At 41.2% G+C, this 11,272-nt stretch overlaps 1 pseudogene; it reads left to right on the top strand.

The window, feature by feature from the left end:
- Window positions 1–508: 508 nt before the first annotated feature.
- LOC128772894 (immunoglobulin heavy variable 3-23-like) lies at window positions 509–2,511 on the top strand (annotated as a pseudogene).
- Window positions 2,512–11,272: the final 8,761 nt, after the last annotated feature.

The raw sequence follows: 11,272 nt of genomic DNA, 5'->3' as shown, positions 1-11,272 counted from the left end.
AAAATATGGAATAAAAAAAATAAAAGACATTTAAATCAGTAAGGAGGAAGGAAAACTACTTGTTTGCAGGTGACATTGATCTTAAACATAACAAAACCCTAGAGATTCCACAAAAAATATTAGAACCAGTTTTTTTAAATGAGGAAAAGAGCAGGATGCCAAATGAACAAAGAAAATAAATAAAAACAAACCACCTGTGATTCTACACACCAGCATGAAAATACATACAAAATAAATAACAAAATTATACAAGTGAAAATGGCAGAATAAAGTATTTTGGGTTAAACTTCAAAAAGTATGTAAAATACTTGTAGAGTGAAAATGATCTATGTTGATGAAAGACCTGTAAAAATGCACACAGGACTGCAAATACACCTGTACTCACTGAATACAATTATTCATATTGTCAAACACCATCTACACAAACTAAACTACAAGTGCGTCCCTAACACTGTTGTTCACTTTTAAAGAATCAAATCTAAGACTGGAGCTTGATATATATGTCAGAGCACATGCAAATGGGGTCCTCTCTGTGCTGATAAAACCAGCCCATCCCAGACTCTGCAGCTGGGAGAGGAGCCCCAGCCCCGGGAGTCCCAGGTGTTCCCATTCTGTGATCAGCACAGAACACACACACCTCACCATGGAGTTTGTGCTGGGCTGGGTGTTCCTGGTTGCCCTTTTAAAAGGTAATTCATTGGGGCGCCTGGGTGGCGCAGTCGGTTAAGCGTCCGACTTCAGCCAGGTCACGATCTCACGGTCTGTGAGTTCGAGCCCCGCGTCGGGCTCTGGGCTGACGGCTCGGAGCCTGGAGCCTGTTTCCGATTCTGTGTCTCCCTCTCTCTCTGTCCCTCCCCCGTTCATGCTCTGTCTCTCTCTGTCCCAAAAATAAAAAATAAAACGTTGAAGAAATGGTAAAAGATCAAGGAGAGTTTAAAAAAAAATAAAAAATAAAAATAAATAAATAAATAAAAGGTAATTCATGGTGAATGGGAGACACTGAGTCTGTGAGTGGATATGAGTGAGAAACAGTGGATGTGTGACAGTTTCCTGACCAAGATGTCTTGTGTCTGCAGGTGTCCAGTGTGACGTGCAGCTGGTGGAGTCTGGGGGAGACCTGGTGCAGGCTGGGGGGTCCCTGAGACTCTCCTGTGTAGCCTCTGGATTCACCTTCAGGAGCTATGGAATGAGCTGGGTTCGCCAGGTTCCAGGAAAGGGGTGTAGTGGCTCACATGTATTTATGATGATGGAAGTAGCACGTACTACGCAGACTCGGTAAAGGGCCGACTCCCCATCTCCAGAGACAACTCCAAGAACACGCTCTATCTGCAAATGAACAACCTGCAGGCCAAGGACAAGGTCACATATTACTGTGCAAGACACAGGGTGAGGGGACCTCACTGGGAGCCAAGACACAAACCTCCCTGCAGGAGGCGATCAGCACCACCGGGGGGCGCACACTATGCACAATTCTGCTTTGTGTTGCCAGGAGCAGGTGAAGATGGAGGTTACAGGCAGGTTTCCTCTCAGGGTCTGGGGCTTCCTGTCCACACAGCAGTTTCTCCAGGGAGCCTCTCTGGACACAGGATTCTGTGTTTACCTATTACCTGTGTGAATTAGATCATTGTTTTCCTAGGAAAACTACCCTAACATGCACAAAGACACATTTGTTTGCATTCCTTACTCCTGTCCCTCAACATGAGTGAATTACAGATTTCCTGAGGCACAACAGCTGCACCTTTACATGAGTCCCAGATGCACTCCCTGTGCAGCCAGGACCACAAGCTCCCACAGCTCCCCATTATCTTCACCCAGCCCTTGTCCCAATCAAACAACGTGACACTTCCTTCATGACACTTTGCTACTCAGGACTTTAAATGAGCTACAGCTTTATTCAATTCCTCTAAACAAGAGATGAATCATCTGCATGTATTAGTCAGGATTCCCTCGAGCAACAGAACCCAAGGCACATTGGTTTCCATGACAAAATATGTGGAGAAGTCCCATGATCTACTGTCACAAGTTGGGGAGCCAGGAATACCAGTGGTATAATTCTCGCCTGATTCTGAACTAGTGTGTAGTCTCAGAACCTGCAGAGCCTATGATGTAACTCTAAGAACAAGGGCAGGAGGAGACCAATTCCAATTATTCCAGTTCAAACAAGCACATGGGAAGTAAAAATGAGGGAAATCTTCCTCCCTCTGCATCGGATTCTACTCAGAACTATGATGGAATGGGTGATGCCCAGGCAGAAAGAAACCATGGATGGAAATGCCAATCTCTTCTGGAAACTCATCACAGACATACACAGAAACAGTCATGAATCTGGACACCCATGACGCAGTGAAGATGACACATAAACATAATCATGACAAGTCAGCCTGCTGTAAATGTCCAGTTCAAAAACTGAAGATTTTTCTAAATGAAGATTTAGAACTCCATGCCATCACTGGGGTGGACCCTGGTGGGTATAGCAGTGCTCCTGTGGAGAAGGAGCCCCGAGGCCCATAGGGACTGCTGCGGTTTGAGGATCCCCTGGGTCATATCGGGTGAGACAGTTACCTTCTTGGAGTGCATTTGGGAGACAGGGCATTGCCCCTCATGGGGCAGGAGAGCTGACAGGCACCATTGCACTGCCCTGGTCATTAGCATAGGAGCCTCTGCTGAGAGAAGCTAACTGAATGCTGCCTTCTTGTTCTTCCTCACCATTAACTCCAAGCTCCTAGTGTTCATGCAACTGCCCTTCTGGGATAACCAGCTCCAACCACATCACACCAAGACACTGTCCCAGAGGATCAGTGGGGTCCCTGTCGCATTGAGTACATACAATTTGGTGTACTCACACCCAGCTAGAGCTCCTGAGATAAAACAGAAGAGCCCTGAGCTGCCAGGTGTGCCAATGGATTGGACAAAGGCAGGGTGAAGGCCGGGTTCTGAAGGAAGCCTGGGACCCATGAGTACAGATTGTTCTCTCTATGTGAGGGCTTCCTGAACAGGGGTGGCTGGAAACTCCAACTGCAGGGACTAGAGAAGGAGCTGATGCCAATATTTCCTCCCACCAATTATCATGGACAGAATTCAGTGAGCAGCACAACACCCCCCAGTAGATACTGAGCCACTGACACCAAGACATACCCACCTTTCCTTCCTCAGGTGCTTCCTTACTAGGGAAAGAGTGCCTACAACCCAGACCACCATTGCACCCCTCCCTCCAAAGACCACCATATACCCCCACAGGCCCCAAGTCTACTGACCATAGAGTGAGGCATACCTTCACCTGTAGGGGAAATAGGAATTAGCCTCTTTTAATAAGGAGACCAAACTCACCTAGTTAAAACTCACAACACTATGGACAAAGTTGAAAAACTCTCCCCTGGAGGCAAGGAGAACTCTGCAGAGGACTGACCTCAGGGACAGAGCAGCCAATACATGACAGCACAGTGCACACAGCACATGCAAGAAATGCTTCCAGAATGTCAGGTTGTCAACAGTATGTAAACATTTCTCAAAAAAGACACTACTCTAGAAGCAGAAAACATAACAGGATTTTCCTAAAACACTTAAGAAAGCGGAGAGGGGCACCTGGGTGGCTCAGTCGGTTAAGCGGCCGACTTCGGCTCAGGTCATGATCTCGCGGTCCGTGAGTTTGAGCCCCGCGTCGGGCTCTGTGCTAACAGCTCAGAGCCTGGAGCCTGTTTCAGATTCTGTGTTTCCCTCTCTCTGACCCTCCCCCATTCATGCTCTGTCTCTCTCTGTCTCAAAAATAAAAATAAAATGTTAAAAAAAAAAAAAGCGGAGACATGGACATACAGAGTGATGGAGGAATTCATGCCAAAAGAAAAAGCCATAAAGGACATTGCCAGGGATATAATTAAAACACATATAAATAATAAGCCTCAAACAGAATTTAATACCTATCATAAGGAAACTGAACTTTTAAAAACTATCATAAGGATACTAGCTATGCTTGAGAAAGCCTAGAAGACATGAGAATACCCTGACTACAGATGGAAAAGACCTAAAACCCAGTCAGGCTGAAATTTTTTAAATGCTGTAACCGAGACGTGAACCTGATTGGATATAATGAACTCAAGGCAGAAAGAAGCAGATGAATGAGTAAATGACATGGAAGATAAAATTTTGTGAGAAATGAAGCAGGAAAGAAGAGGAAAATTAAAACATTGCATCACATACGTATACTTAGGGAATCAGCAACTCCATAAAGTGTAATAAAATTCTTTTCAAAGGAGTCCCAGAAGAAGAAGAGAGGGAGAAAAAAGGGGAGAAGTTTTGTCTGAGCGCATTAGAGTGGAAAATTTCCACTAAATGGTGAAGGAAACAGACGTCCACATCTATGAGTCACAGAGAACTCCCATTAAAATTAAAAAAAAAAAAAGCAGGCTGACTCTGAGACATAACATAGTAAAACTCACAAAATACACAGATTAAAAAAACCTATAAACATGAAGACAAAACAGTTTGCTAATGAATACAGGAAGATAAAAGATTATGGCAGAAGTGTCCACAGAAACCTGCAGGAAAGAAGGGAGTGGCATAATATCCTCAAATGTTCAATTGAAAATTAGGCAGTCAATGGGGGAGGAGACAAGATGGCGGAACAACATGGAAGACTTTTGTGTGTCTCGCGTCCATGAAATACAGCCAGACCAACACTAAACCATCCTACACACCTAGAAAACTGATTGAGGATTAACACAACAATCTGCACAACCTGAACCACAGAATTCAACAAGTACGTGGCGTGGAGAGGGGACCTTGGGGAGCACGAAGCTGCAGGAAGGGAGGTGCTTTTGCAGGCGGAGAGAGGACGGAGACTGGGGAGTGGGGGAGAATAAAGGAAAAGCACCCCTCCCCAAAAGCAGCTGGAGAGAACGTGGAAAATTGGAAACAGCCACAGGGACTCAACTAAAAAGGGAGAAAGGAGAAAGGAGAGTATGTAAATTCCACTAAGACTGTAAACAAGGGGAGTGCAAAGGCTGCAACTCCACAGCTCGATACCTGGAGGTGCTCTGGTGGGAAGGGAGAATCCCAGGAACAGAGTGGGGTCCGGGATGTTCTCAGGCCACACCGGGAGAGGCAGTTGCACTGCTGGAAGGACATTTGGAGGAGACTGCCAAAGCCCTCTGGTCCCAGCAGACCCCGGAAAACGGCCACATTCGCTGCTGCTGGAACAAGGTCGTTTAGGGTGAAGCCTGATGCCAGACGTGTGTTGTGATTTTCCATAATCCATGAAACGCTGCTGCTACACTCTCTTGCGAATTTTTTCTGGGGCGGGCTGGCACCTGGCCAAAGTCTCGGGGCACTGACAACAACAGGGTCCAGCAAGCGTTCCTAGGTGCTGCTGATACTCGGCCATTGCTCATTCGGACATTGCTTGGTGAGACCCTCCCACAGAGGGGCAGAACAGGTCAAAGCCGAGGTCCTTTGGACGTAAGGGACCGGGGAAAACAGCCGCGTCTGTGACAAAACTTGGGACAGAGGTGCGGCCTCGGGCCTGGTCACGGAGAGTGAAGGAGCAGGGAGTGGACAAGGGCTGAAGACAGAGGATGGGTGCCCGATTGCTGATCCAGGAGAAGAGACTGGATACCTGAGTGGCGCCATTTTCACTTCTCCCGCGCATGTGCATTCGCACCTACAAGCACCGCAACAATCCACCCCAGGAGCCTAAAAGCGCCATCTAGTGGACAGCAGAGCCATTACACTGAACCCCGCCCAACTGGGCCAACAGGGCTCTTCAGGAATACAAGTCTCACTGCCACTTACTTTATGGACTATAAAGAGCTACATAGACTGACATCTAGGGGATAAGGAAGTAATTTCAGTCCTACTTCAATCTGTTAGCCGATTCATCTAGTCAATTTTTCTTTTTTTTCTTTCTCTCTTTTACGCTTTTCTTTTTCTTGAATGTAGAAACAGAAAAAATTATTTTTATTATCAATTATTATTAAAAATATTTTCTTTAATTTTTATTACTATATTTTTTACATTTCTGAATTTTAGTAAAAGTTCTATTTTACTTCCATCATTTTATTTTACCCTACGTCAGTGTATTCTCGTTTTCAAATTTCCAAACAATTTCCTTTTTATTTTTTCTTTCTTTTTCTTTTTTTCTCTTCTTTGTTTCTGTAGTTTTTCTGGAATGCAAAATGAGAAAAACTTGATTTTACTTTCAATTTCTATTAAAAATATTTTATTTAATTTTTTTACTATATTGATTGCTTTTATGTAAATTTTCTCAAATTCTATTTTACTTCCATCATTTTATTTTAGTCTACTATGGTGTATTCACTTTTTGAATTTTCAAATGATTTCCTTTTTTTACTTTTTTTATCTTTTTTCTCTTTTTTGATTCCTCTCTTTTTTCTAGAATACAGAAAAAGAAAAAAATCACATTTATTTTTAATTTTTATTAAAAATATTTTTCTTTATTTTTTCTATTATATTCTTTACTTTTCTTTATATTTTTTCAAACTATATTTTACTCCCATCCTCTCATTTCAGTCTACTTCAGTGTATTCATTTTTTCAAATTCTCTAATTATTTCCTTTTTTTTCTCCCCCTCCCATATTTTTCTCTGTCAAACCAATTTCAACACCCAGAACAAAACACACCTAGGATCTAGCATATTCCGTTCAATTTGTGTGTGTGTGTTTAATTTTTAATTTTAATATTTTTGTAATTTTATCTTTTTATTTCACTTTTGCGACCTCATTAATTCCTTTTCTCCCTTCAAAATGACAAAACGAAGGAATTCACCCCAAAAGAAAGACCACAAAGAAACGACAGCCAGGGATTTAACCAACACAGATATAAGCAAGATTTCTGAACCCGAATTTAGAATCACAATAATAAGAATACTAGCTGCAGTCAAAAATAGATTAGAATCTCTTTCTGCAGAGATAAAAGAAGTAAAAAATAGCCAGAATGAAATTTAAAATGCTATAACTGGGCTGCAATCACAGATGGATGCAGCGGTGGCACAGATAGATTAGGCAGAACAGAGAATCAGCTTGATAGAGGACAACCTTATAGAGAATAATGAAGCAGAAAAAAAGAGGGAGATTAAGGCAAAAGAGCAAGATTTAAGAATTAGAGAAATCAGTGACTCATTAAAAAGGAACAACATGAGAATCACAGGGGTCCCAGAAGTGGAAGAGAGAAATAGGGGTGGAAGGGTTATGTGAGCAAATCATAGCGGAAATCTTTTCTAACCTGGGCAAAGACACAGACATCAAAATCCACGAAACACGGAGGACTCCAATTAGATTCCACCAAAACCGACCATCAACAAGGCACATCATAGTCAAATTGACAAAGTACTCAGGCAAGGAGAGAATCATAAAACCAACAGGGAAACAAAGTCCATAACTTACAAGGGAAGACAGATCAGGTTTAGCAGACCTATCCACAGAAACTTGGCAGGCCACAAAGGAGTGGCGGGATGTATTCAGTGTGCTAAATCAGAAAAATATGCAGCCAAGAATTCTGTATCCAGCAAGGATGTCATTCAAAATAGAAGGCACATGAAAAGATTCCGATACAAACAAAAATTAAATGAGTTTGTGACCACTAAACCAGCCCTGCAAGAAATTTTAAGGGAGACTCTCTGAGGGGAGAAAAGATGAAAATATATCTGTATAAATAAATAAATACCAAAATCAACAAAGGTTAGAAAGACCAAAGAACACCACCATAAACTCCAACTCTACAAGCATCATAATAGCAATAAATTCATATCTTTCAGTACTCACTCTAAACGTCAATGGACTCAATGCCCCAATCAAAAGACATAGGGTAACAGAATGGAGAAGAAAACAAGATCCATCTATACGCTTTTTACAAGAGACCCACTTTAGACCTAAAGACGCCTCCAGATTGAAAATAAGGGGATGGAGAACCATCTATCATGCTAATGTTCAACAAAAGAAAGCCGGAGTAGCCATATTGATATCAGACAATCTAGACTTTAAAATAAAGACTGCATCAAGAGATGCAGAATGGCATTACATCATTCATAATCAAAGGGTCTATCCACCAAGAAGACCTAACGATTGTAACCATTTATGCGCCAATTGTGAGAGCACCCAAATATAGAAATCAATTAATCAGAAACATAAAGAAACTCACCTATAAGAATACCATAATAGTAGGAGACTTCAACACCTCACTCACAATAATGAACACATCACCTGATCAAAAAATCAACAAGAAAACAATGGCTTTCAATGACACACTCGACCAGAAGGACTTAACAAATATATTCAGAACATTTCATCCTAAAGCAACAGAATATGCATTCTCTCCAGTGCACATGGAGCTTTCTCCAGAATAGACCATATACTGGGACACAAATCAGCCCTAAGTAAGTACAAAAAGATCGAGATCATACCATGCATATTTTCAGACCACAATGTCATGAACTCAAAATCAACCACAGGAAAAAAATTTGGGAAGGTAACAAGTAATTAGAGACTGAAGAACCTACTAAAGAATGAATGGGCTAACCAAGCAGTTAAAGAAGAAATTAAAAAGTATATGGAAGTCAATGAAAATGATAACACCACAATGATAACCTCTAGGATGCAGCAAAGGCGGTCATAAGTGGAAAGTATATAGCAATCCAGGCCTTCCTAAAGAAGGAAGAAAGATCTCAGATACACAACCTAACCTTATGAATAAAGAGCTGGAAAAAAAACAGCAAATAAAACCCAAAACCAGCAGAAGGCAGGAAATAATAAAGATTAGAGCAGAAATTAGTGCTATTGAAACCAAAACACAGTAGAACAGATCAATGAAACTAAAAGCTGGTGCTTTGAAAGAATTAACAAAATTGATAAACCACTATTCAGTTTGATCAAAAAGAAAAAGGAAAGGACCCAAATGAATAAAATCAAGAATGACAGAGGAGAGATCACAACCAACACAACAGAAATAAAAAAAGTAATAAGAGAAAGTTATGAGCAATTATATGCCAATAAAATGGGCAATCTGGAAGAAATGGACAAATTCCAAGAAACATATACACTACCAAAACTGAAACAGGAAGAAATAGAAAATTTGAACAGACCCCTAACCAGTAAGGAAATCGAATTAGTAATCAAAAATCTGCCAAAAGACAACAGTCCAGGACCAGATGGCTTTCCAGGGGAATTCTACCAAACATTTAAGGAAGAGTTAACACCTATTCTCTTGAAGGTGTTCCAAAAAATAGAAATGGAAGGAAAACTTCCCAGCTCTTTCTATGAAGCCAGCATTACCTTGATTCCAAAAACAGACAGAGACAACACTTAAAAAGACAACTATACACCAATTTCCCTGATGAACATGGATGCAAAAATCCTCAACAAGATATTATCCAACCGGAAACAATAATACATTAAAAAATTATTCACCACGACCAAGTGGGATTTATACCTGAGATGCAGGGCTGGCTCAATATCTGTAAAACAATTAACGTGATTCATAACATTGATAAAAGGACAGGAACCATATGATCCTCTCCATAGATGCAGAGAAAGCATTTGACAAAATACAACATCCTTTCTTGATAAAAACCCTCAAGAAAGTAGGGATAGAAGGACCATACCTCGAGATCATAAAAGCCATCTACGAATGACCCAATGCTAATATCATCCTCAATGGGGAAAAACTAAGAGCTTTCTCCCTAAGGTCAGGAACAAGACAGGGATGTCCACTCTCGCCACTTTTATTCAACATAGTATTGGAAGTCATAGCCTCTGCAATCAGAAAACACAAATAAATAAAAGGCATCCAAATCAGCCAGGAGGCGGTCAAACTTTCACTCTTCACAGATGTCATGATACTCTATATGGAAAACCCAAAAGACCCCACCAAAAAAAACTGCTAGAATTGATTCATGAATTCAGCAAAGTGGCAGGATACACAATCAACACAGAGAAATCGGTTGCATTCCTATACACCAACAATGAAGCAACAGAAAGAGAAATCAAGGAATCTATCCCATTTACAGTAGCACAAAAACCATAAAATACCCAGGAATAAATCTAACCAAAGAGGTGAAAAATCTTTACACTGAAAACTATAGAAAGCTTATAAAAGAAATTGAAGAAGACAAAATATGGAAAAAGATTCCATGCTCCTGAATAGGAAGAACAAATATTGTTAAAATGCCAATAGTACCAAAATCAATCTACATATTCAATGCAATCCCGATCAAAGTGACACCAGCATTTTTCACAGAGCTAGAAAAAATAATCCTAAAATTTGTATGGAACAGAAAAGACCCCGAATAGCCAAGGCGATCTTGAAAAACAAAACCAAAGCAGGAGGCATCACAATCCCACACTTCAAGCTGTACTTCAAAGCTGTAATCATCACGACAGTATGGTAATGGCACAAGAACAGACACTCAGGGGCATCTGAGTGGATCAGTCTGTTACGCATCCGACTTTGACTCAGGTCACGATCTGGCAGTTCGTGAGTTAGAGTCCCACATCAGGCTGTGTGCTGACAGCTCAGAGCCTGAAGCCTGCTTGGAATTCTGTGTCTTCCTCTCTCTCTGACACTCCCCCGCTCATGCTCTGTCTCTGTCTCTGAAAAGTAATAAATAAATGCCAAAAACAATAAAAAAAAAAACAAGAACAGACACTCAGATCAATGGAACAGAATACGAAATCCAGAAATGGACCCGCAAATGTATGGCCAACTAATCTTTCGCAAAGCAGGAAAGACTATCCAATGGAATAAAGACAGTGTCCTCAGCAGGTGGTGCTGGGAAAACTGGACAGCGACAGGCAGAAGAATGAACCAGGACCACTTTCTTACACCATACACAAAAATAAAATTCAAAATGGATGAAAGACCTCAATGTAAGTCAGGAAGCCATCAAAATCCTCGAGCAGAAAGCAGGCAAAAACATCTTTGATCTTGGCCACACCAACTTCCTACTCAACACGTCCCCAGAGGCAAGGGAAACAAAAGCAAAAATGAACTACTGGGACCTCATCAAAATCAAAAGTTTCTGCACAGTGAAAACAACAATCAGCAAAACTAAAATTCAACTGACAGAATGGGAGAAGATACTTGCAAATGACATCTCAGATAAAGAGTTAGTATCCAAAATCTATAAAGAATTTATCAAACTCAACACCCAAAACACAATCCAGTGAAGAAACGGGAAAAAGACATGAATAGACACTTCTCCAAAGAAGACATCCAGATGGCCAACCGACACATGAAAAAATGCTCCACATCACTCGTCATCATGGAA

This window comes from Panthera pardus, unplaced genomic scaffold (genome assembly GCF_024362965.1).
Source record: "Panthera pardus isolate Hobbes unplaced genomic scaffold, ASM2436296v1 HiC_scaffold_24, whole genome shotgun sequence".
Classification (NCBI taxonomy): Eukaryota; Metazoa; Chordata; class Mammalia; order Carnivora; family Felidae; genus Panthera; species Panthera pardus.
Note: the sequence above shows the minus strand (reverse complement) of the source record. Positions and strands in the feature narration are given on the sequence as shown.